This window comes from Dermochelys coriacea, chromosome 5, assembly GCF_009764565.3.
Source record: "Dermochelys coriacea isolate rDerCor1 chromosome 5, rDerCor1.pri.v4, whole genome shotgun sequence".
Classification (NCBI taxonomy): Eukaryota; Metazoa; Chordata; order Testudines; family Dermochelyidae; genus Dermochelys; species Dermochelys coriacea.
In genome coordinates, this window is record NC_050072.1 from 2,981,010 (window position 1) to 3,007,014 (window position 26,005).

General features: G+C 52.1%; 1 long non-coding RNA gene across 1 annotated transcript; it reads left to right on the forward strand.

Annotated features, from left to right (window-relative positions):
- The first annotated feature begins 4,418 nt into the window (after nt 1–4,418).
- Nucleotides 4,419–21,148, forward strand: LOC122460416. The gene is made up of 3 exons (XR_006281702.1): nt 4,419–4,759; nt 13,853–13,857; nt 21,096–21,148. It is a non-coding gene; the product is annotated as an uncharacterized LOC122460416 (long non-coding RNA).
- The last annotated feature ends 4,857 nt before the right edge of the window (nt 21,149–26,005 follow it).

The window sequence follows — 26,005 nt, forward strand, 5'->3', positions numbered from 1 at the left end:
GTGTTTTTAGGAAGATCACCAATGGACTGTAGTTTCCTCAGGAAGTCAGTGGTGTCTCGAAGATAGCTGGGATTGCTGGTAACGTACCCACCTGCTGAAGTGAAGAAACAGATTGCAGAGCCAGAAGAATACCCAGAAGTCACCTACTACAGGACAGGCCCAACAAAGAAAATAACAGAACGCCACTAGCCATCACCTTCAGCCCCCAACTAAAACCTCTCCAACGCATCATCAAGGATCTACAACCTATCCTGAAGGACGACCCATCACTCTCACAGATCTTGGGAGACAGGCCAGGCCTTGCTTACAGACAGCCCCCCAATCTGAAGCAAATACTCACCAGCAACCACATACCACACAACAGAACCACTAACCCAGGAACCTATCCTTGCAACAAAGCCTGTTGCCAACTCTGCCCACATATCTATTCAGGGGACACCATCATAGGGCCTAATCACATCAGCCACACTATCAGAGGCTCGTTCACCTGCACATCTACCAATGTGATATATGCCATCATGTGCCAGCAATGCCCCTCTGCCATGTACATTGGTCAAACTGGACAGTCTCTACGTAAAAGAATAAATGGACACAAATCAGACATTAACATTCAAAAACCAGTCGGAGAACACTTCAATCTCTCTGGTCACTCGATTACAGACCTAAGAGTGGCTATCCTTCAACAAAAAAACTTCAAAAACAGACTCCAACGAGAGACTGCGGAATTGGAATTAATTTGCAAACTGGATACAATTAACTTAGGCTTGAATAGAGACTGGGAGTGGATGGGTCATTACACAAAGTAAAACTATTTCCCCATGTTATTTCTCCCCCCCCCCACCCCACCCCCCACTGTTCCTCAGATGTTCTTGTTAACTGCTGGAATTAGCCTACCTTGCTTGTCACTATGAAAGGTTTTCCTCCTTTCCCACCCCTGCTGCTGCTGATGGCTGATCTTAAGTGATCACTCTCCTTACAGTGTGTATGATAAAACCCATTGTTTCATGTTCTCTGTGTGTGTGTATATCAATCTCCCTTCTGTTTTTTCCACCAAATGCATCCGATGAAGTGAGCTGTAGCTCACGAAAGCTTATGCTCAAATAAATTTGTTAGTCTCTAAGGTGCCACAAGTCCTCCTTTTCTTCTTCCAATCTCAGTTTCCACCCTTCTGTTCTGCAATCTGATCCTGTTGTGATCTTGGTCTTGATCTTGACTGCAACTGTTTACCGGGGTGTCGCAACCCCTGTATTTGGATCTGATGGCCTGAACTGTTCAACCAATCAGTTCTACCCATTTAGCATGCTGGACCTGTTTGAGGATCTTCCTTCTATCTGACTGTCACCACTTTCATTATGCTAATAACAAAATTTAACTGATGTTTTTCTCCCTCTATCTGCTTCCAGCTGTGTGGCTGAGTGCTCTCCTTGGTGCTGCTGCTTTTCTTACACAGGACACTCCCTCCGAGACCCCTCTTTATACACAGATGCAAACAAGTTGTGTAGTGCCCCTCTGAGGTAGCTAGTTACTGCTCCTCTGACATGGTTAGTTACCACCCTTTACCTTCTACATGTTGGTTCAATCAAAACATCTCTATCCATCACACTGTCATTCGACCTTATCTTTAAGTGTGTGTGTGGGTATGTGTGTGGCGGGGGGGCTGTCAGCATATCCTTATATCATCTTCAGGGAGTGTGTTCGTACCATACTTGGTGTCAGAGGTCTCACTCTATTCTTGCTAAGGGCCTCAACTGTTTTGTCCTCTTCCCATACTCCCGGAGTCGATAAGCCCAAGTGTATTCTATGTTGCTGCTTTTGCTCAGTGCTGTCAGTTGTTCAGCTGTGTGTGTGTGTTCTCTCTGCACGCTGTCCCAGCTCTGCGCAGACTGCTGGCAGAGCAGACCTCTATAGAAACGCCCAATGACTACAAGATCCGTTAAGGTATGACGGCATTTGGTCAGGTTTATTGTCAACAAAGCATGATATTGGTGCCTTGACTTGCTACAAGTACACTCAGTGCATGTATGCCCATGACAACGGACAGCTCAATTAGTGGTAGGACTTTCCACTATCCCCTAGGCTGGCCAATATATATTGCCCCTCTGATGTATCTAGGTGCCACCTTTTACATGTTGGTTCCATCAAAACCTCTGTTTCCATCATGCTGTCATCCTGACCTTATCTTTAAGATGGGTCAACTTGTTCCTGTTCTCTTTGGGGAATGTCTTGATATCGAGACATTCTGGTACCATCCTTCTGGAATGTGTTTGTGTGTTCTTGTGCCTAGAACTGCTTAGGAATATGTGTTTCTGAAATATCAGCCCCGTTCTTGCCACATTTTGTGAGCAGGCCCGGCCTCTAGCTCACAGCCTGATTTTGCTTTATTTTAGCAAAGCTTTGACCACTACTTTAGCCCAGGTCTCTGATACAAGGGCTTATGTTTCAGGCCCTCTTCCTACTGCAGGTGTTGGTCTCAATTGCCAAGTTGGACATTGACACCTCACCTGTTAAAGAGGTATCATGTCATTAGGCAGGCAACCCATCCCAGCATCTATGCACCATTTCTATTTAATTCCAACCATTCAGGAGGAGTCTAAGTGCTGCTGGGATCTAAAATTTGTTTTCTCTGTGTCTCCCCTTCCATTTGCTCTCCTCTCATTCTCTTTCTGCAGTTAGTGATGAGTGGAGGTGACCAACAAAATGCCTTGAGACTAGACTGTCTGTTCTCACACTAGGCTGCCCAGACTGCTCACAGCCTATAGAGCACTGCTTGCTGTCTAGAGAGCATTTGCTGGTCACTTAGTGTTGGCTCCTCCTTCACTGAAGAGCCTGGGCAACTGAAGAAGAAGCTGTAAAGGGGGAAGATTATAATATAGCAGGCTTCTCTAGTAGCTGCTGCAGCCATACGAGGAGGAATGAAAGGAACCCATAATTCAGTGAAAAAGTATTAGCCAGTAGAATCAAAACCATCAGAGCAACCAGAGCCACAAACTTGCCCAGGGAGGGCTCCGTCCTGCAAAGAACTTAAGCAGGTGAGTAATTTTGTTTATGTGAAACAATGTCAGTGTAGTCACCCCCAGGCCATTACCTGGGAATCCCCAGCACCTTGGTACCAGGTGCCGAGAAGTCAACTGAACTTACAACTACTCAGCACTTCTAAACATTGGGCCTTAGGTGTGGAAATGTCCATCTGCAGAACTCTTGCCTTTCTGCCTTTGACAGGTTTTTAAAAAACAGCTGGCTTGCCAACCTTTAGCACAAATTATCGTATTTTACAATTTCATTCCCAAAGTAGCTCAGAGCGCTTTACAAAAGGAAATAGAGATCTGTTTTTTAGTTGGACTTACTCTCATCTCACTGGCCCTTCTCACTTGGATTTGAAGACCCTTCCCTAGAACTCGAGTCACTCTTCAGCATTTTGGGATGGGGTTCACTCTCCTCTCATGAGTATCCCCTTTGGCCAATTGTGCATGCCTGCGCTCTCTCTGTTTCTTCCTGCTCCAGGATAGAGCAGTGTCACAGGACTCCCTCCCTCTTGGGGCTTCCTTGCTACAGCCAGGGCCAGATTAACCTTTCGTGGGCCCAGTGCCAAACTTATTTGTAGGTCTCCATGGGAGCAGTGGAGCATGGCGCAGGGAGGTCAGTCCCCAGAGCGAGGGGCCAGCCAGGGGCAATGGGGCATGGCATGGCAGGGTGGCCCTGCTCCGCCCAGTCCAGTGCAAGGGCACTATTTACAAACCAGAAGTTGCCAGACACACAGTGTCTGCCCAGCCCTGTGCTGCCAGCATGTCCTTCCCCTCAGGGGGCAGGGCCATGCCACGCCACACAGCCCCCCCACCCCGACTCCCAGAGTCCCCTCAGACCCACTATGTCCAGCACCCTCTAACTCCCTCCACACAAATGCATAGCACTCTGCCTAACACCACCCCTCCCCTGCCCAGCACCCCCTGACCACAGCCCCACCACAACTGCCCAGCACCCCCCACAGAACCCCACTCCCTAGTGCCCAACATACACATCTTCCCTGCCCCCTCACAGCCCAGAACCCCCCCCCCCAAGAAACTCACTCCCCCACACCCTGCCTCCCGGCCACACTCACTGGCCCTGCTAGGAGGCAACTGTGTCTGCTGGGCTGAAGGATCTTGGGGCGCAGGGCAAGATGAGCAGGCCGGGGCCCCTTCTGAGCATGGGCCCCGCTCCATGGAGCCACTGTAAACCTGGGACTGACTACAGCTCTCTAGCTGGGCCACTATGCTTCAGCTCCCGCTCTGGGGTGCCTCAATGTCCAGGCCACTTCCCCCCAGTGGCTAATGGGGTTGGGATCCTGCCCACTACTCTGGGTCCTGGCCCAGGGACCCCCTAGAGAGAAGCTGTCTGCTGTGTCCATTCATTTAAGTTCCACTGCTGCTCTAATTCCCTGGGCCACTTCCCCATGGCCCTGCGCTGTCTTCGCCCTTACCTCAGGGCTTTGTCCCAGCAACCAGCTCAGGGCTCCTTCTCGTTCTCTCTGGACCTGACCCATGGCTGAACTTTAAAGACTGGTTAGGAAGAGATGGAAATGAATAGAGCTGTGAAATGCAAGTCTGCATTGTTAGAGAGAGAAGGGGAGATGTTTGCTCAGGTCTTGTGATGTCAGCAAACAAGTCTTGTCTATTGCTATAGCTTTGATTCAAAGATCAAAAAAGGAATATTAACATTTAGGAAGACACTTGAGTGAAATAGTATTATTGTCTATGTCTCATTGAAGGTTGTGATAACCTGTGTCTAAACTGTTTAATGGATAAATGATCCTGTGCCCGGATGTTTGGAAGAAGGAAAATTAAGCCTATTGTTTTCTCAGGCCAAATGGCTGCAGGAAACTATAAAACCTTGGGACACGATCCTTCTTTATCTCAGATCTGCTTTGGGTTTCAAGAGCGGGAAACCTTAAACCACAAGGACTGAGATCCCCAGTCACTGACTGGAGTAACCCTGAACATGGACATTGGACTATAACCTATGGACTATTTCTAAAAGGACTTTTGGCCACTACAAACTCATCTCTGCTAAGTATCTGAATCTCAAGAATTGAATGCAAGTCTGTCTGTATATTGATCTTTTAACCAACACTCTTTCCTTTTTTAATAAATTTTACTTTAGTTAATAAGGATTGATTGTAAGTGTGTATTTTGGGTAAGATCTGAGTTATCATTTGACCTGGGTCTGGGGCTTGGTCCTTTGGGATCAGGAGAACCTTTTCTTTTATATGATGAAATAAGATTTTCAGAGTTTATCATCATCTGTTTGACATGTGTGTCTGGATGGAGACCTGAGGCTGGGCACTTTAAGGGAACTGCGTTGTTTGGACTTCTGAGTAACCAGGGAGGTGCTGTAGAAGCTGTTTTGGGCTGGCTGGGTAAATCTAAGTATTGGAATATCCACCAGCGTTTGGGGTTTGTCTGCCCCGTTCTGTTTGCAGATCATCCTGATTGAGTGACCTCAGCTGCCTCCCACAGGCAGCACCATCAAAACGCCCTGTTGGGGATGGATGGATGGATCGGCCGGCCGGCTGGCTTGCCACCATCCAAACTCCTGCAGCTCCAGCAAGGAACTGAACTGCCTCTGGCCCAGCAGCTCTCTTTATACTAGCTTGCTGGGTTCTGATTAGCTGCTTCTCATGTAGCTGCTCCAGGGAAGAATGGAGCTCTACTGCTCTTTTCTGTGGCAGGGCCACAAAGCCTCCAGCAGGGATCCTCGGGGCCTAGTCCACCCCGTCACACATTGTCTCTGACTGTAAGTGCCTATTGAGAGAAAGAAAGGGGTAAATTACCCACCATTTCCATTATTTAACTGGACAAAGAAGAACAGCCAGATTTTAGGTTACAGAGGAAACATCTGCAACAACAACAAAAGATGCAGAAAAGGTGCTGCCACCCACTCTCCCGTGTCCCAGAGGCACACCGCTGGTCTGTCCAGCCACTTCTCATCATTTGACAAGGGACAGTCACCCAACTTTAGCAGCAACGTCCCAGTCCCTTTGATTACAGGTTGCAGAATGAGGCTCTATACTGGGATTATCCCACAAAATGTGGGTTTTGTGGGTCCCAAAAGTTGGTGATCGTTGTATTCATTTCTAGTTTTCGCTACAACCTCCCCAACTGAATTGTATTCATATGAATGGTGTTATTTAACTAATAGCACTCCGGAAAAAAACCCAAACCCCTCTATACCTATTTGTCTGGAATCCTGACTTTGTTGACCTCCCCCTGAATTATCACCTGTGTCAGTATCAGTATCCTTCTCTTCAGAGGCTGTTGGCAACAGTCTTGGAGTTCTCCACAGATTCTTTTTTCCATTCTTTACTGTGAAAGGGAAGCAAGAACTAGATGAATAAATAAATCTACTGCACTCTACTTCACCAGCTAGGGAAAGGAAATAAAGCTTTTAAAGAGCTTTCCTCTGGGCTTGTTCTATTATCCACAAAACACAAAGTAAATTGACTGAAAAACCCTGGGGAATAATCCTCAGAACACGCACCCTTCCCCTAGAGAGTTCTCTTTTGAGCAGCTTCTCCTTCCTTTTTATATCCTCCTCTTTGAGCAGCCAGGTCCTGGAACCCTTCCCAGACTGCCATGCCCTTTACCTTGTCACAAGGGGCTCTATCAGAAATGGTAACAAGTATCAGGGGGTAGCCATGCTAATCTGTATCCACAAAAACAACAAGGAGTCCGGTGGCACCTTAAAGATTGCATCTGAAGAAGTGGGTTTTTTACTCACGAAAGCTTATGCCCAAATAAATCTGTTAGTCTTTAAGGTGCCACTGGATTCCTCATTGTTTCTGTCAGAAATGGAATTTTTACAATGCACTCAGTTTAAAAAAAAATCAAGTTGCAACTGTCCCTTTAGAATCATAGAATCATAGAATCATAGAATATCAGGGTTGGAAGGGACCCCAGAAGGTCATCTAGTCCAACCCCCTGCTCAAAGCAGGACCAAGTCCCAGTTAAATCATCCCAGCTAGGGCTTTGTCAAGCCTGACCTTAAAAACCTCTAAGGAAGGAGATTCTACCACCTCCCTAGGTAACGCATTCCAGTGTTTCACCACCCTCTTAGTGAAAAAGTTTTTCCTAATATCCAATCTAAACCTCCCCCATTGCAACTTGAGACCATTACTCCTCGTTCTGTCATCTGCTACCATTGAGAACAGTCTAGAGCCATCCTCTTTGAAACCCCCTTTCAGGTAGTTGAAAGCAGCTATCAAATCCCCCCTCATTCTTCTCTTCTGCAGACTAAACAATCCCAGCTCCCTCAGCCTCTCCTCATAAGTCATGTGCTCTAGACCCCTAATCATTTTCGTTGCCCTTCGTTGTACTCTTTCCAATTTATCCACATCCTTCCTGTAGTGTGGGGCCCAAAACTGGACACAGTACTCCAGATGAGGCCTCACCAGTGTCGAATAGAGGGGAACGATCACGTCCCTCGATCTGCTCGCTATGCCCCTACTTATACATCCCAAAATGCCATTGGCCTTCTTGGCAACAAGGGCACACTGCTGACTCATATCCAGCTTCTCGTCCACTGTCACCCCTAGGTCCTTTTCCGCAGAACTGCTGCCGAGCCATTCGGTCCCTAGTCTGTAGCGGTGCATTGGATTCTTCCATCCTAAGTGCAGGACCCTGCATTTATCCTTATTGAACCTCATTAGATTTCTTTTGGCCCAATCCTCCAATTTGTCTAGGTCCTTCTGTATCCTATCCCTCCCCTCCAGCGTATCTACCACTCCTCCCAGTTTAGTATCATCCGCAAATTTGCTGAGAGTGCAATCCACACCATCCTCCAGATCATTTATGAAGATATTGAACAAAACGGGCCCCAGGACCGACCCCTGGGGCACTCCACTTGACACCGGCTGCCAACTAGACATGGAGCCATTGATCACTACCCGTTGAGCCCGACAATCTAGCCAGCTTTCTACCCACCTTATAGTGCATTCATCCAGCCCATACTTCCTTAACTTGCTGACAAGAATGCTGTGGGAGACCGTGTCAAAAGCTTTGCTAAAGTCAAGAAACAATACATCCACTGCTTTCCCTTCATCCACAGAACCAGTAATCTCATCATAAAAGGCGATTAGATTAGTCAGGCATGACCTTCCCTTGGTGAATCCATGCTGACTGTTCCTGATCACTTTCCTCTCCTCTAAGTGCTTCAGGATTGATTCTTTGAGGACCTGCTCCATGATTTTTCCAGGGACTGAGGTGAGGCTGACCGGCCTGTAGTTCCCAGGATCCTCCTTCTTCCCTTTTTTAAAGATGGGCACTACATTAGCCTTTTTCCAGTCATCCGGGACTTCCCCCGTTCGCCACGAGTTTTCAAAGATAATGGCCAAGGGCTCTGCAATCACAGCCGCCAATTCCTTCAGCACTCTCGGATGCAATTCGTCCGGCCCCATGGACTTGTGCACGTCCAGCTTTTCTAAATAGTCCCTAACCACCTCTATCTCTACAGAGGGCTGGCCATCTCTTCCCCATTTTGTGATGCCCAGCACAGCAGTCTGGGAGCTGACCTTGTTAGTGAAAACAGAGGCAAAAAAAGCATTGAGTACATTAGCTTTTTCCACATCCTCTGTCACTAGCTTGCCTCCCTCATTCAGTAAGGGGCCCACACTTTCCTTGGCTTTCTTCTTGTTGCCAACATACCTGAAGAAACCCTTCTTGTTACTCTTGACATCTCTTGCTAGCTGCAGCTCCAGGTGCGATTTGGCCCTCCTGATATCTTTCCTACATGCCCGAGCAATATTTTTATACTCTTCCCTGGTCATATGTCCAAGCTTCCACTTCTTGTAAGCTTCTTTTTTATGTTTAAGATCCGCTAGGATTTCACCATTAAGCCAAGCTGGTCGCCTGCCATATTTACTATTCTTTCGACTCATCGGGATGGTTTGTCCCTGTAACCTCAACAGGGATTCCTTGAAATACAGCCAGCTCTCCTGGACTCCCTTCCCTTTCATGTTAGTCCCCCAGGGGATCCTGGCCATCTGTTCCCTGAGGGAGTCAAAGTCTGCTTTCCTGAAGTCCAGGGTCCGTATCCTGCTGCTTACCTTTCTTCCCTGCGTCAGGATCCTGAACTCAACCAACTCATGGTCACTGCCTCCCAGATTCCCATCCACTTTTGCTTCCCCCACTAATTCTACCCGGTTTGTGAGCAGCAGGTCAAGAAAAGCGCTCCCCCTAGTTGGCTCCCCTAGCACTTGCACCAGGAAATTGTCCCCTACGCTTTCCAAAAACTTCCTGGATTGTCTATGCACCGCTGTATTGCTCTCCCAGCAGATATCAGGAAAATTAAAGTCACCCATGAGAATCAGGGCATGCGATCTAGTAGCTTCCGTGAGTTGCCGGAAGAAAGCCTCATCCACCTCATCCCCCTGGTCCGGTGGTCTATAGCAGACTCCCACCATGACATCACTCTTGTTGCACACACTTCTAAACTTAATCCAGAGACACTCAGGTTTTTCCACAGTTTCGTACCGGAGCTCTGAGCAGTCATACTGCTCCCTTACATACAGTGCTACTCCCCCACCTTTTCTGCCCTGCCTGTCCTTCCTGAACAGTTTATAACCATCCATGACTGTACTCCAGTCATGTGAGTTATCCCACCAAGTCTCTGTTATTCCAATCACGTCATAATTCCTTGACATCACCAGGACCTCCAGTTCTCCCTGCTTGTTTCCAAGGCTTTGTGCATTTGTATATAAGCACTTGAGATAACCTGTTGATCGCCCCTCATTCCCAGTATGAGGCAGGAGCCCTCCCCTCACAGACCTTCCTGCCTGTGCTTCCTCCCGGTATCCCGCTTTCCCACTTACCTCAGGGCTTTGGTCTCCTTCCCCCGGTGAACCTAGTTTAAAGCCCTCCTCACTAGGTTAGCCAGCCTGCTGGCAAAGATGTTCTTCCCTCTCTTCGTAAGATGGAGCCCGTCTCTGCCCAGCACTCCTCCTTCATGGAACACCATCCCATGGTCAAAGAATCCAAAGCCTTCTCTCCGACACCACCTGCGTAGCCATTCGTTGACCTCCACGATTCGACGGTCCCTACCCAGGCCTTTTCCTTCCACGGGGAGGATGGACGAGAACACCACTTGCGCCTCCAACTCCTTTATCCTTCTTCCCAGAGCCACATAGTCCGCAGTGATCCGCTCAAGGTCATTCTTGGCAGTATCATTGGTGCCCACGTGGAGAAGCAGGAAGGGGTAGCGATCCGAGGGCTTGATGAGTCTCGGCAGTCTCTCCGTCACATCACGAATCTTAGCCCCTGGCAAGCAGCAGACTTCTCGGTTTTCCCGGTCAGGGCGGCAGATAGATGACTCAGTCCCCCGGAGGAGAGAGTCCCCGACCACCACCACCCGCCTTCTCCTCTTGGGAGTGGTGGTCGTGGAACCCCCAACCTCAGGACATCGCATCTCATGCCTCCCAACCAGCGGAGTCTCCTTCTGCTTTCTCCCCCCAGACATATCATCTGGTCCACTCTCCGCAATGGTACCTGTGGAGAGAACATGAAAGCGGTTAGTTACCTGTGTCTGTGTTACTGGAACCCGGACATTCCGCTTACCTCTTCTGGAGGTCACATGTTGCCAAGCTTCTTAATTTTCTCATTAGTGACTGTGCTAATGTACAGAATATTATATCTTTATTGCAGATTTAAATATTGTATGCATAACATGAACAGCCTGATTTTCAAGAATGCTCGTACAGTTTCTGTGACTTTGTATGTGTAACCCTTCTGCCCGTCAGAGTTGGCAGCAACAAGGGCCGGGTTCAGCATCTAGGGGTTCCATTCCAATAACACAATGCAAAACCGGCTCGAGCCCCCACCCAGTGACCTGGGACAAATATATACCACCCCTGCTGGGCGCCTCCAAGAGGCAATACTTCCCCTCTCGCAAGCACATAGTCTGAGTGTAGCAGAAAGCCTTTTAATAACAGAGAGGAACAATGTGGCTTTATGTTGGGGAAACACCACCAACAGGATTCATAACACAACCCATGAGCAAAAAAACCCACCCCAAGCAAATTGGGGTGTGTCATTTCCCTTTGGTTCTTGAGTCCAGCAACCCAAAATCACCCAAAGTCCCAAAAGTCCAATGACCCAAAAGTCTCTGTCCCTGGTCAGGGCAGCCTCAGAGTTTGAAAGTTTATCTGCAGAGTTTTACCTCCCAACCTGGGTGGAGATGGGGGAGAGGGGAAGGGGTTAAGGGGCACCTTACGTGGTCCAAAGCTGATTGCCCCACCTCTCCATGGGGCTCCGCTCTGCCAGCTGTCCCCATGAGCTGCTCCAGGCATCTGACAAACTGCTCTGCTCCACCAGCCACTCTGCTCTGCTCACCGTCCTGCAAACCGCAATGCTCTGCTCCACCAGCCATCCCACAAACGGCTCTGCTCCACCAGCCACTCTGCTCGCCATCCTGCAAACAGCTCCGCCATATATCTTCAGGCTCCCCCACTACTTAACACAATACTCAGTGATTTCAGCTCTTAGTAAGTTTAGCTCTTTTGTGATTTCAGCTTGTAGTAAGGGAGCCTCAGTGCTGGTGCACCATTAGCCCAAAGTGAATCCAGCTCAGCAGCCTGTAACTAGACTCCTAATGGAATCAAAACTAGCTCTGATATTCCACAGCAAAGAAAGTGCAATTAGCATGTAAGGCCCTCGGGGGGGGGGTATACCACCAAGTATTAATACCTATCACCAGCCTTTCTCCCCTCAGTGGGTTTTGGGACCCATGACCCTTGCCTAGCAAGTGCTGCTTAGTTGATGGTGAGTCCCTCCATCATAACAAAAGGCCAAGTTTAGTTCCACTGTCCTTGATTCACACAATCAGCATAATAACAGTTTATTCCTGCCCAATAACAGAGAAACTGGGGCTCCTACAGCAGCCAAAGTGACCATCTAGGCAGGGTGGGTGCGCCTCTGCAAATGAGATCAGCCCCTGAAGTCCTTTTCCACAACCCACCATGACTCGCCATCAGATGTCAGGGTAGAGCCCGTCCTGACTCTGCTTAAATACGCATAGAGACATGTTGTAGCCACAGGTAAATTACAACATCCTAAAAACTGTCCTTACATACGTTTTGCAGTGATTAGCATGACCAGTGGGATACAGGTTCTTGGTAGCTACCCTTTGGTGAACTAACACACACATATCTGACCCAGGGGATCCCTGTACAAGCCTGTGCTACCCCTGTTTCTTCTTCCAGTTGGCATTAAAAGGTCCCTGGTCACAGGCCCTGGGTCTCCCACCTTCCTGGTGGATGCCCTAACCACCAGGCTATCGTCATTCTCTCTCTCTCTGGCTTAATGAGAAGAGAAAGAATAGACGGGGGCCAGCCCACAAGAGCAGGGAGGGAAAGGGGAAGCTTGGAAGCTTCCCACAGATCATGGGAGGCAGAAGGGTGGCCCAGAGGTAGATGAACCATCTCTGAGATACCCCCCACCCCCCCGGGGACAGAAGAGGTGAAATGCTCCCTGGGCCCTGAAGTTCACAATAACTCTTCAAACCCAAAGGCAAAGCTAAAGGCTCCCCAACCTTCTCCCCTTAGACAGGCATTCGCCCACCCTCCCCAACCCCTGGGACAGCTCCTCCCTCCAGTTGCCCCAATTGGGCTTATGCTCCAAACTTCCTTTCCCACTGAAGCCATCTGCAGGGCCCACTCTCACCTACCTCTCACCCCTGAGGACACAGTCTGATAGCCACCTGCAAGCCCCCCACCCCACTCCAAGTTGGTCTTTCTCTTCACCTGTCCTAGCTGGCTATGGTGGAGTCAGAGACAAGTTCTGCCTGCAGAAGAGTGAATTCCTGGGGGTGCTGCTGGCCCAGCCCTGCCACCGCGGTGAGCAAACAGCACAGCCTGCCTGAGCGACTCTTGGTGCTCAGGGATTTTTGCCAGGATGTGAAGTGTAGGGGGGAGCCGTGTCAGTCTGTATCCACAAAAACAAACAGGAGTCCGGTGGCACCTTAAAGACTAACAGATTTATTTGGGCATAAGCTTTCATGGGTAAAAAACCACTTCTTCAGATGCCAGGACGTGACCATCTCAAGCCATGAGCTTCACCGGACAGAAGGAGAATGGAGGGCCGCTGAAGGCGTCGCAATTGCACAGAAGACTGATAAAGTGACAGCCAAGATTCTTCAACAGGAATGAAAATTGCTTCATTGCTTTCACTCGTCTTTATGCCTTTCTGTTCCTACTTCCCTTGCCCCAAATAAGCAAACAGAAAAGAACAAACTGGTAACCGCTTTGACTGCTATCAGCCACCACACTTCAAATCTCTGCACCAGTGTAGGAAGTGCAAATCTCACTCAAAACAGCAACAAGCTGTGCATTTCACCCTGCTCACTGCTCCACTGTGACGGGATCCCCGTTGTACAACCTGGAACTGGGGTACCGCGGTGCCCCTAACTCTCCAGCCTGGGCTGTCTCCCACAGTGCTTTGCTAGTGGCAAGCAGCAAACCCCTCAGGGAGCTGTTATCACTCAGCACAACAGCAGATGGAGCCCCCCACCCAGCTAGATCACATGAAGGCACCCAAAGCCTCTCATGAATCACAGAGAAAGGCATCAGCCAATTCCCCCCAGCTTCCTAGCCTACGACCCCAGAGCTGTACCATCTTGTCCTGGTCAGAAGCCTGACCAGTGTAATTTTATTACCCAGTCCGTCCCTCCCTCAATGTGGAGAGGACACACATTAGCCTTTGTAAACTGAGCAGAGGTTTTCCAAACACTTCAAGCAAAATACCCTGTTTTAGGTAAAATATAAAACAGATTTATTAACTGCAGAAATATTGATTGTAAGTGATTATAAGTGGGAGGCCTAAAAGGACAGATATGGTTACCAAAGAAAGTACACTAGGCAGTATTTAGATCAAGGAATGTTCTCCCTCCCCTGGATGTTACAGTCCTTAATGCACAGGCTTCCCCCGCGAAGCCTGGTCCAGCCTCCTCCGATGATCTTCTTGGCATCGCAGTTGTTTCCAGTGCAGGTGGGGGGAGGAGAAAGGGCCCCTTGTGCTGCAACTGTTCCTTATTTTGTATCCTGGGCCCATGTGCCTGGCAGACACTAGCCCAGGCATGTCCTGTGGGCTTTGCTGAGTCCCAGTGAATAAACAGCCCCCAAGTCACAGTGAGCGATCTGTTCCCATTGTGAGGCGCTTGCATGCACCGTTGAGTCACACAGTTGATTAATGGGCGGTCAGCACTCACCTGAGCAGGGATCCTTTGTATGCCACTTGCGAACATTTCCGTAACAATCTCATGACTTCATATACACTAGCGATACGCCAGTTTGGCAGAACAAGGGGTTTCAGCGGATTATGATACCTTACCTGGCACGCTTTGTACGAAACCTATCCTAACCATATGGCATTGGTGAATATGGGGGTTCCAGGGTGCTGCTTTGAGGCAAGAATGCCACACCCACCCTACTGCCATTCCCAGCCCTGCCCACACTCCTGGCACCACCGATCCCACCGGCTGGCACCCCCAATCTCATAGCCCCACGGCACTCAAAAGCTACTCCCCGGCTGGCAGGCCTTGCCCAAGGAGCCGCAGTGCAGCGTCCCAGCATCGATTTCTCCCTTCACAGTATCGACAGCACAGAAGAAAAGAGTTGCTGGCAGCCTGGCCCCTGGGATTAGCGAGGGGATGGGGCTTGGGACCTCCGCAGCCTCAAGTGGAAGAGTTAATGAGCAAAGGAAATCAATGGTCCTTAATTTGTGTCTCATCAGCACGCACTGCTCAGCCTGCAGCGGTGGGGCTGCTGCTGGGAGGGACAGAAGGATGTGGGGGTTGTTATTCTCTGGCCCCCCTATAAGCTGCACGGGCCAGATCTTGCCCCCCCCCCATGGACACCTCCTTCCCTAGGCTCTCACTGGGGGCACAGAGTGGGGCACATTCCCCGCTGGGCTGGGTTTCTTAAGGATGAAACTGAAATGGAATTGGGGCTAGTTGGGCAAGGTGCCTGGGGCAGCGAGGGCGTGGCTGGGGGGGCGGGCTCAGACACGGGGAGCTGCGAGGGCAGGGCTGAGCTGGGGCCCCTTGAGCCCTGCCGGGTGGCACAGCTCCCAGCCGGCTCTGTGTGAGGCACAGCCTCTGTGGCTGTCCTGCATCTCCCCCGCAGTGACTGGGCACACGGGGCTAGATCCCTCTCCCTGTTCCGGACCCCGGGGCAAGCGGCATGTGAACTCCCAAGTCTGCATGGCAGCACTGTACCCCGCAGGGCCCTGCCCAGGGAGATCATGGCCCTGCCCCCTCTAAACAGGCATAGCCACATGCTCCTTGGCTCTGCTCAGGTTCAGGTTCAACACCCGCCTGCTGGCGGCAGGTGGCCAGAGCCCTTCGCTGTGCTGGATGGGGTAGCTGTAGGGGCAATGGCAGGGGATGTGGGATCCGGCCTGGAGTGACCGGCTCCTCCTGCCCCCATTAGCCCATGCAGCAGGCAGGCCTGAGCGGAAATCCCAGCAGGGGTGTTACTGCGGCACAAATTCAGCCTGGAGCCAGGTAATGGAAAGGAAGGGGGAGCATTCGGCTACATGTGGCCGGAGCGGCGATAGCAGAGGTGGGGTCCTGTTCCTGCCCGCAGCTCTGCCAATGCTGCTCAATCCTGGCTTGCAGCCCCCCGCTATCCCAGCCTGGGTCTCCCACGGGGGCTAAGCTGGGGAGCCGCGCAGCCCAGCCTTCAGACACGTGTCAATGTGGGTGTCACTCAGCCACAGGACCAGTGCTACGCCCTCAGGTTTGCAACACTCTCTGGGAGGTAGTGTGCCAGACCCCCGAGGGGTCTCACTCTGCCTCCAGGGAAAGCCACTGAGCCTTGGGGCTCCTACTGCCCCCCGTGAGCTCTGCCCAGCGTGTCCCACGCAGACAGACTCCAGGCAGAGACTTGCCCCCAGCCAGTATTTGCGGGGAGTGGGACACTCAGGCAACATTTTGCAAACAGTCAGGTTTATTAGTCATCTGGCCACAGCCTGAGAAGCCTTAGGTTAGCACAGAGAGATGAAGGTTAAAGCATCCTCCACTGCAGTCAGCCCAGCGCCCAGCCATGCTGCAGTGACTCCGTGTTCGGGCTCTCGGCCTCTCTCTACGACCTCCTTCCTCAGTCAATTCCCAGGGGAGAGAGTCGAGACTTATCCCTCACCTCCCACCTTCCAAGTCCTTTGTTCTCGAGCTGGGGTCTCTGCTCTGCTTCCCTGCTGAGAGTGTCAATCCAGGGGTCCCTGGAGCTGGCGTTATCTCTCTGGATCCTTTGTTGAGCTGGAAGAAAAGGAGGACTTGTGGCACCTTAGAGAGACTAACAAATTTATTTGAGCATAAGCTTTCGTGAGCTACAGCTCACTTCATCGGATGCATTTGGGTTGATTTCAGCCAATTCTTTAATCACTCTAGTCACTCCACCCAGACACTGAGGTGACACTCACACACTTATGTCTCCTGTCTTCCTCTGAGAGCAAACTTAATCCTCCCCCCCACCCCCGTGCCCCGGGTAGCCATGAAAAGTATAGGGGGAAACTGAGGCACACATAGGCTACAGAAAACTACTACAGAAAATTCCCAATTTGTCACAATGGGCACAAGTCGATGAAATACCACCTGCTTCCTGTGTTCAGTGCAAATTGTGCACCCCCCCGCAGAAAGGGAAAGTCCAGGTAAAAGGGGGGGTTCATCTTCACAGCAGCAGGGTGCAGCCTTGGGCAGCTCAGACCCAGGGCCACGCAGGCTGGGCCTGTTGCAATAGAAGGATGCAACATAAACCGACCATCGCCGTGAACCGGCTGTTGCGTCTGTGCGGCCACACCCCCTACTGGGCAGGATCTGGCTCTTATAACTTCACAGATCCTAAGGCCAGGAGGGACCATTGCACTCACAGTCGGACCTCCTGCGTAGCACAGGCCAGAGATCTGCCCCACAGTAATTCCTAGAGGAGATTTTTTGGAAAAACTTCCCATCTTGATTTAAAAATGGCCAGTGCTGGAGAATCCACCGCAACCCTGGGTACGTTGTTCCACCGGTTAATGACGCTCACCCAGGGGCGGCGCTACCAATTTTGCCGCCCCAAGCAGTTGCCGCCGAATTGCCACCGTGCCCGGATGGAAGAGCAGCGGAGCTGCCGCCGAATTGCCGCCACGGGACATGGGCTGCCGCCCCATTCTCAATGCCGCCCCAAGCACCTGCTTGGAAAGCTGGGGCCTGGAGCTGGCCCTGCGCTCACCATTAAAAATGTATGTCGTATTCAAATGACACCTTACTTCCAGGCTGGCCACTGCCCTGTTGTGGGTCACTGACGCTGGTGGGTGGAAGCACTATCCTTCACATAGGACGGCTGCCCAAAACAAAGACACATGTGAGACCACTTAGGCATCTGCACTAGGTGGGAGAGAGGCGTGGGTGGGTATTGTTTCAGCAGAACCGTGTGCTTTTGTGGGTGAAAAAGAGAGAGGAACAGGAGAAACACCACAGAGACAGACAGAGATGGAGCAGAAAGCCAGTGGCAGACTGAACAAGCACTGAGAGCATGGCCATGAGACAGAGAGTTTTTGGGCAGAGCGCTGTTCTATAAAGGGGCTTAGACCTGTGAGCAAAGACACTGTCTCCTGCTGTTTGATTCCTGCTGCGTCCAGGAGAACAGGACTCTGTGCATTCTCTGCAAATAAACAGGGTTGCATCAAACACCTGACTCCCGCATCAATTTCTCCTCCTAGCACAAACAGCTCGTAAGACCCCCAGGACTGCCTAACTGCTTGAGTGCAAAGGGGGAACTGTCCCTCTGAGATCTGCAATGCTAGGGTGGATTTCTTCCCGGCTCGGGCAGACCCACTCCCACCTCTGCACGCTTACTGTCCCCTCCTCATCTGTGGTTGCTGTTGGAGCAATTGAAGCTCAGGTTAAAACCAGTGATGAGCTGCCAAAATCTTAACAACGGGTTCCCTCCTCACCCCATGAGGGGGTCATTACACACCCCCGTCCCCCGGGACTCCTGCCCCATCCAATCCCCCTGCGTTCCTTGACGCCCCCCACAGGACCCTGCCCCATCCACCCCTGTCCCCTGATTGCCCCCAGAACCGGGCAGGAGGGTCTTGTGGGCCACCATAGTGGGTGCCCACCCCACCCCTAAGAGCCAGAGACACCTGCTGGGGGGCGAGGTGGGGAGTCCCGGCGGTGCTTACCTGGGGCAGCTCCCAGGAAGCATCCGGCAGGTCTCTCTGGCTCCTAGGGGCAGGGGAGCGTAGCTGGGGGGGGGAGCAGGGGGAGCAGCCGCTCCCCCTACTAATCACATCAGAAGTGGCGCCTTCGGCGCCGACTCCGGGCCGGGTGTTGAGTTCAGAAGCCCTGTTAGAACCGGTTCTCCCTCGCGGAACAACCGGTTCTAAAAGGGCTTCTAGACTTAACAGCCGGCTCCAGCCACCACACAACCAGTCCCCGCGCGGTGCATGCTGCCCAGGGCCCATACTAAGCAGGGATTAGCGCTCCGGTTACCCCGCGGGGCTTCATCCTCCACCCCGCCCGCAGCTCTGATCAAACCTGTCCATGGTCCTCTGGCCCCCGAATCGATCAGGTCACTGCGCCCGCGCCCGCGGGGGGAGGTCAGAGGTCCCCTGGAGGCAGCCGTGCCACGGGGCTTGGGGCCAGGGTCAGGGCCAGCTTCAGAGGAATGAAGTGAGGCCGCCGGTGAAACGAGCTAAAGCAGAGAAACAGCATGTGCCGGTGGCTATGGTCACACGGCGGTGCTCTGCCCGGGCTTCCCAGCCGCACCCCGCGTGGTGCGGTACCTACAGGCAGACCAGGAGCCAGCCGAGCTGCGGGAGCCGGGCTCACCCCTGTGGTGCGGCCCCAGAGGAGAGAGGCGCCCCGGGGACCAGGGAAGGCGGAAGGCCAGTGGACGTGGTACTTGGACTCCCGGCTGGGAAAGGCCGGGGGGGGTCAGTTCCCTGCCAAGGGGGAGGAACTGAAGGGGAGCCCAGGAGGGCGAAGGACCGTTCGGTTTAGAACCGAACCCCGGACGAGACCAAACTGTTGTGGCCCCCACGGACCCAGAGAAGCCCCCAGAGAGGTGTGAGGCAAAGCCCCCGGCAATGTCGCGTCCAGGCAGCAGGGGGTGCCCTGGAGGGGAGACGGGTGCCGCACCGATAGCCATAAAGCGACTATCCAGCCAGACCTTCTCACCCACCGTCCCGCACATCGACCCGCCAGGAGGCCACGTCCCTGGGCATTTGTCAGGATGACGAGGGTCTGTAGGGGACTCTGGTGAGCAGACGTCCCAGTCACTACAGCCTGCCCTGCAGCGCAGCGACGAGCCGGGAAGGGGACCCCGTGATGCGATTGCTGAACCCCAGTGGGCAGCTCTGCCAGTGCCCCTCACCCCAACCCGCAGCCCCCTGCTAGCTCGGCCCTGCGCTCCCCCCACCCAGCTCTGCTGGTGCACCTCACCCCAAACCGCAGCCCCCTGCTAGCTCAGCCCTGCACTCCCCCCACCCAGCTCTGCCGGTGCCCCTCACACCCAACCCACAGCCCCCTGCTATTCCAGCCCTGCGCTCCCCCCACCCAGCTCTGCTGGTGCCCCTCACACTCGACCCACAGCCCCCTGCTAGCCCAGCCCTGGGCTCCCCCCACCCAGCTCTGCTGGTGCCCCTCACTCCTGACCCACAGCCCCCTCCTAGCCCAGCCCTGCACTCCCCCCACCCAGCTCTGCCGGTGCCCCTCACCCCAACCCGCAGCCCCCTCCTAGCCCAGCCCTGGGCTCCCCCCACCCAGCTCTGCTGGTGCCCCTCACACCCAACCCACAGCCCCCTGCTAGCCCAGCCCTGCACTCCCCCCACCCAGCTCTGCCGGTGCCCCTCGACCCAACCCGCAGCCCCCTGCTAGCCCAGCCCTGCGCTCCCCCCACCCAGCTCTGCCGGTGCCCCTCACACCCAACCCACAGCCCCCTGCTATTCCAGCCCTGCGCTCCCCCCACCCAGCTCTGCTGGTGCCCCTCACCCCAAACCGCAGCCCCCTGCTAGCTCAGCCCTGCACTCCCCCCACCCAGCTCTGCTGGTGCCCCTCACACCCAACCCACAGCCCCCTCCTAGCCCAGCCCTGGGCTCCCCCCACCCAGCTCTGCTGGTGCCCCTCACTCCCGACCCACAGCCCCCTGCTAGCCCAGCCCTGGACTCCCCCCACCCAGCTCTGCCGGTGCCCCTCACTCCCGACCCACAGCCCCCTGCTAGCCCAGGCCTGCACTCCCCCCACCCAGCTCTGCCGGTGCCCCTCACCCCAACCCACAGCCCCCTGCTAGCCCAGCCCTGGGCTCCCCCCACCCAGCTCTGCTGGTGCCCCTCACCCCAACCCGCAGCCCCCTCCTAGCCCAGCCCTGCACCCCCTGTACCTCCCCTGGGCAGCCAGACCCTGGTTTTATCCATCAGTGTCTAGATCTGGCCTGTGGCCTCTGGCAGTTGCGTCAGTGCGTCCCCCAGGGGACATGCAGCGTGTCCCCCCCACCAGTGTCACTGCCCCAGGGGACATGCAGTGTGTTTCCACCCCCCCGCCGCCAGTGTCATGGCCCCAGGGGACATGCAGCGTGTCCCCCCTACCAGTGTCATGGCCCCAGGGGACGTGCAGTGTGTTTCCACCCCCCGCCACCAGTGTCACAGCCCCAGGGGACGTGCAGCGTCCCCCCCCCCAGTGTCACTGCCCCAGGACAGTGGAGTCCAAGAGCAGCCACTGGACAAGGTCAACCACTCCCATTAGTCCTGGCCCCTCAACAGCCCAGGGCTCTCCGGGGCTCAGGGACACACTGAGACACGAGGGCTCAGCCTCCCTTCGACAGGGGCTAACCTGCCCCCCAGGACAGGAGCCGGGTGCCCTTACGGCGGTGCCCTGTCAGCAGCCAGGACAGAGGCAGAGCCTAGTGGGGAGTGGGGGGGACACCGGGCAGCTCCAGGGAGCCAGCGAGAACCACTGACAGATCCTGGAGCCGCAGCCGAGCCCGGCTCTTCTGCCTTGCTAGGTCCACCACACTCACCTCTCTGCCCCGTGCAGGGCAGGCGGGACACAGCCGTGCGGCACAGAGGTCAGGGCACCGGGCTGACAGTCAGAAGAGCTTCAGAGTAACAGCCATGTTAGTCTGTATCCTCAAAAAGAACAGGAGGACTTGTGGCACCTTAGAGACTAACAAATTGATTTCAGCATAAGCTTTCGTGAGCTACAGCTCACTTCATCCGATGCATTCGGTGGAAAATACAGTGGGGAGATTTATATACATAGAGAACATGAAACAATGGGTGTTACCATACACACTGTAAGGAGACTAACATTTGTTAGTCTCTAAGATGCCACAAGTCCTCCTTTTCTTTTTGCGAATACAGACTAACACGGCTGCTACTCTGAAAACTGTAAGGAGAGTGATCAGGAAAGGTGAGCTATTACCAGCAGGAGAGCGGGGTGGGGGTGGAGGGGGGCCATTTCCAGCACTTTACAAGAACAGTAGGAGGGGAAATAAACAAGGGGAAATAGTTTTACTTTGTGTAATGACACATCCACTCCCGGTCTTTATTCAAGCCTAAGTTAATTGTATCCAGTTTGCAGAAGAGCTTAGGGCTGTTCCCTGATGCAAGTCTCTTCCCCACCCTGTGCCTCAGTTTCCCTGTCTGCTCAGCAGGGTGACTGTGACACTCTGTACCTCAAAGCAGCACCCTGAAACCCCATAGTCACCCCATCATTTATGATATATATCATAGAAAGCATGCCAGGTAAGGTATCATACGAAAGATCAAGATCTGCTGACACCCATTGTTCTGTCAAAGTCTGTATATCATTTGTGTGTGTGAATTTATGAGATTGTGCTGTGTGGTTGTTACTGAACTCTGTTGTAAATTTGAGAGTCTCCATGGCTAGTTCTCCAGTTACAACAAAGGAAGTGAGCCACTCCCAGGCGGGTGTTAACTGACCATTAATCAGCAGGGGAGTTGTAATCAAGAGATTTACATGTTGTAAGAGGGCGGCCCAAGCGCCACACAATGGGGGATAGCTGGACTCAGCAAAGCCCAGCAGGACATGTCTGGGCTAGTGTGTTCCAGGCACATGGACTGAGGATATAAAATAGGGCAGCGGTTCTCAAACTTTAGCATCCCGAGGACCCCATTTTGATTTAAACTTTTTCGCAGCTCCCCCCAAGCCTACTGATGTTTATTTACATTTGAAAAAAGAAAAGGAGGACTTGTGGCACCTTAGAGACTAACAAATTTATTTGAGCATAAGCTTTCGTGAGCTACAGCTCACTTCACTGGATGCTGTAGCTCACGAAAGCTTATGCTCAAATAAATTTGTTAGTCTCTAAGGTGCCACAAGTACTGCTTTTCTTTTTGCGGATACAGACTAAAACGGCTGCTACTCTGAAACCTATTTACATTTGAGTCACCATCATTATTGTTACCTTTTAACCAGCAATCTGTAATTAATTATGGGCATGTATAATAATGCCAAAAAGTTTATAAAATTGGAAAACAGATGTATAATACAATACCACAGAGCAAGGTTAAGAACACGAACTTCAACACTCAGGCGCTGGCTTCTCATTTTCCCGGGGGTGCTCAACCCCTGGCCCCACCCCCCTCCACCCCTCTCCCCAAGGCCCCATCCCACCCCTTCCTGCCCCCACTCTACCTTTCCCCCTCCTCTTCCCCACCCCCTCCCCAAAGCGCGCCCCATCCCTGTTCCTCCCCCTCCCTCCCAGAGCCTCCTGCACGCTGCTGAACAGCTGTTCTGCGGCATACAGGAGGCACTGAGAGGGAGGGGGAGGAGCTGATCAGTGAGGCCAGAGGTCCCAGACATGACTCTTGTACCCCCTGGAGCTGGACATGACTCACAGACCCCCTGGAGTACCCTCCATGGACTCAGTTCAATAAACATGGGATAGTGGCATCATGCTTTTACCTTTCTCCTCCCCCACCTATGCTAGAAGCAACAAGAACCCTGGAAAGACAAAGACTTGAACTGAGGAGATTGGCCCCAGGCTTAAAGGGGAAGCTTGTGTATTAAGAATTGTAAAATCTAGTGGGATGAGAAAAAACTGCTTGATTTAAATAGTGCTCAGTCTAAATAAGGTTTAAGATTTAGACTGTGCACTTACCTTTTATTTTCTTTGGTAACTATCTCTGACCTTTTGTGCCTATCACTTATAATCACTCAAAAATCTGTCTTTCAGTGGTTAATCAATCTATTTTATATTTTACTTAAAACAGTGTGTTTTGGTTGAAGCGCATGGGAAATCTCAGCTCAGGTTACAAAGGCTGGTGGTGTCCTCTCCACATCGAGGGAGGGGCGGACTGGGTAATTAATTTACACTGGTCAGGCTTCTGACCAGGGCAGGCTGATCCAGTTTTGGGGTGCAAGGCTGGGGAGCTGGGGGGAATTGGCTGGTGCCTTTCTCTGCATGATTTGTGAGCATGGGTGGTGGGTATCGTAGGCAAGGGGAGGCTCTGCCTCCCCAAACAGCCTACCGTCGCCCCGCTCCCAGGCCAGCGTGCCTCCTGCAGGGGCTCGGGGCCACCGGGGTGGCTGGTGCTGGGCCGAGCTGCCTGCCCAGCACTCTGGTTGTGTGGTGATCGCATTGCTCGGCCATCTATACAAGGCACTGGTGAGACCTCACCTAGAATACTGTGTGCAGTTCTGGTCTCCCATGTTTAAAAAGGATGAATTCAAACTGGAGCAGGTACAGAGAAGGGCTACTAGGATGATCCGAGGAATGGAAAACTTGTCTTATGAAAGGAGACTTAAGGAGCTGGGCTTGTTTAGCCTAACTAAAAGAAGGTTGAGGGGAGATATGATTGCTCTCTATAAATATATCAGAGGGATAAATACAGGAGAGGGAGAGGAATTATTTCAGCTCAGAACCAGTGTGGACACAAGAACAAATGGGTATAAACTGGCCACCAGGAAGTTTAGACTTGAAATCAGATGAAGGTTTCTAACCATCAGAGGAGTGAAGTTTTGGAAGAGCCTTCCAAGGGAAGCAGTGGGGGCAAAAGACATATCTGGTTTTAAGATTCTACTCGATAAGTTTATGGAGGAGATGGTATGATGGGATAATGGGATTTTGGTAAGTAATTGATCTTTAAATATTCAGGGTAAATAGGACTAATCCCCTGAGATGGGATATTAGATGGATGGGATCAGAGTTACCCAGGAAAGAATTTTCAGTAGTATCTGGCTGGTGAATCTTGCCCATATGCTCAGGGTTTAGCTGATCGCCATATTTGGGGTCGGGAAGGAATTTTCCTCCAGGGCAGATTGGAGAGGCCCTGGAGGTTTTTCGCCTTCCTCTGTAGCATGGGGCACGGGTCACTTGAGGGAGGCTTCTCTGCTCCTTGAAGTCTTTAAACCATGATTTAGGAACTTCAATAGCTCAGACATGGGTGAGGTTTTTCATAGGAGTAGGAGGATGAGATTCTGTGGCCTGCACTGTGCAGGAGGTCGGACTAGATGATCAGAATGGTCCCTTCTGACTTTAGTATCTATGAATCTATGAATCTGAGCACTAGGGCTGGGGGTGTGATGACTGCGCTGTCCAGCCACCCAGAGTCCTGGGGCTGGGGACACAGTGACCGTGCTGCCCGGCACCAGGACTGGGGGCCGCCCAGAGTCCCAGGACTGCGGGAGCTGGGGCCACGCTGCCCAGGGGTTTGGGGAACTGAGGCTGTGGCTCACCGAGGCTGGAGCCACGCTTCCCTGCTCCTAGCTGTCCAGTGCTGGGGCTGGGAGGCTGCAGTGGGGATGCTTTGGGCTCCTGCAGGGGAAGGGGGTAGGGGCAGGGCATCAGGCACAAGGGGAGAGGCTGAGTCACACGCTGCCCATGTTCGTGAGTGGCTCTGGGAGCATTCATGCAATCTAGCTTGGTGTGGGGTTCCACATGCTGTTGTGCTGAGTGATAATAGGGCCTGGAGGGGTTTACTGCTTGTTACTAGCAAAGCATTGTGAGAGACAGCAGTTACAGGCAGGTAAGCCTGACTTCAGTACCGTGCAAATTGGTTGAAACTATAGTAAAGAAAATAATTGTCAGACACAGAGATGAACATAATTTGTTGGGGAAGAGTCAACATAATTTTTGTAAAGGGAAATCATGCCTCACCAATCTGCTAGAATTCTTTGAGGGGGTCAACAAGCATGTGGACAAGGGGGATCTAGTGTACTTAGATTTTCAGAAAGCCTGTGACAAGGTCCCTCACCAAAGGCCCTTAAGCAAAGTAAGCTGTCATGGGATAAGAGGAAAGGTCCTCTCATGGGTCAGTAACTGGTTAAAAGGTAGGAAACAAAGAGAAGGAATAAATGGTCAGTTTTCAGAATGGAGAGGTAAGTAGTGGTGTCCCCCAGGGGTCTGTACTGGGACCAGTCCTATTCAACATGTTCATAAATGATCTGGAAAAAGGGGTAAATCGTGAGGTGGCAAAATTTGCAGATGATATAAAACTACTCAAGATAGTTAAGTCCCAGGCAAACTGCGAAGAGCTACAAAGGGATCTCTCAAAACTGGGTGACTGGGCAACAAAATGGCAGCTGAAATTTAATGTTGATAAATGCAAAGTAATGCGCATTGGAAACATAATCCCAACTCTACATGTAATATGATGGGGTCCAAATTAGCTGTTACCACTCAAGAAAGATCTTGGAGTCATTGTGGATACTTCTCTGAAAACATCCACTCAATGTGCAGTGGCTGTCAAAAAAGCAAACAGAATGTTTTGAACTATTAGGAAAGGGAGAGATATGAGACAGAAAGTATCATGTTGCCTCTGTATAAATCCATAGTATGCCTAGATAGTGAATACTGCGTGCAGATGTGGTCGCCCCATCTCGAAAAACATCTATTGGAAATGGAAAAAGTTCAGAAAATGGCAACAAAAATGATGAGGGGTCTGGAACGGCTTCCGTATGGGGAGAGATTAAGCAGACTAGGACTTTTCGGCGTGGAAAAGAGACGGCTAAGGGGGGATATGATAGATGTTTATAC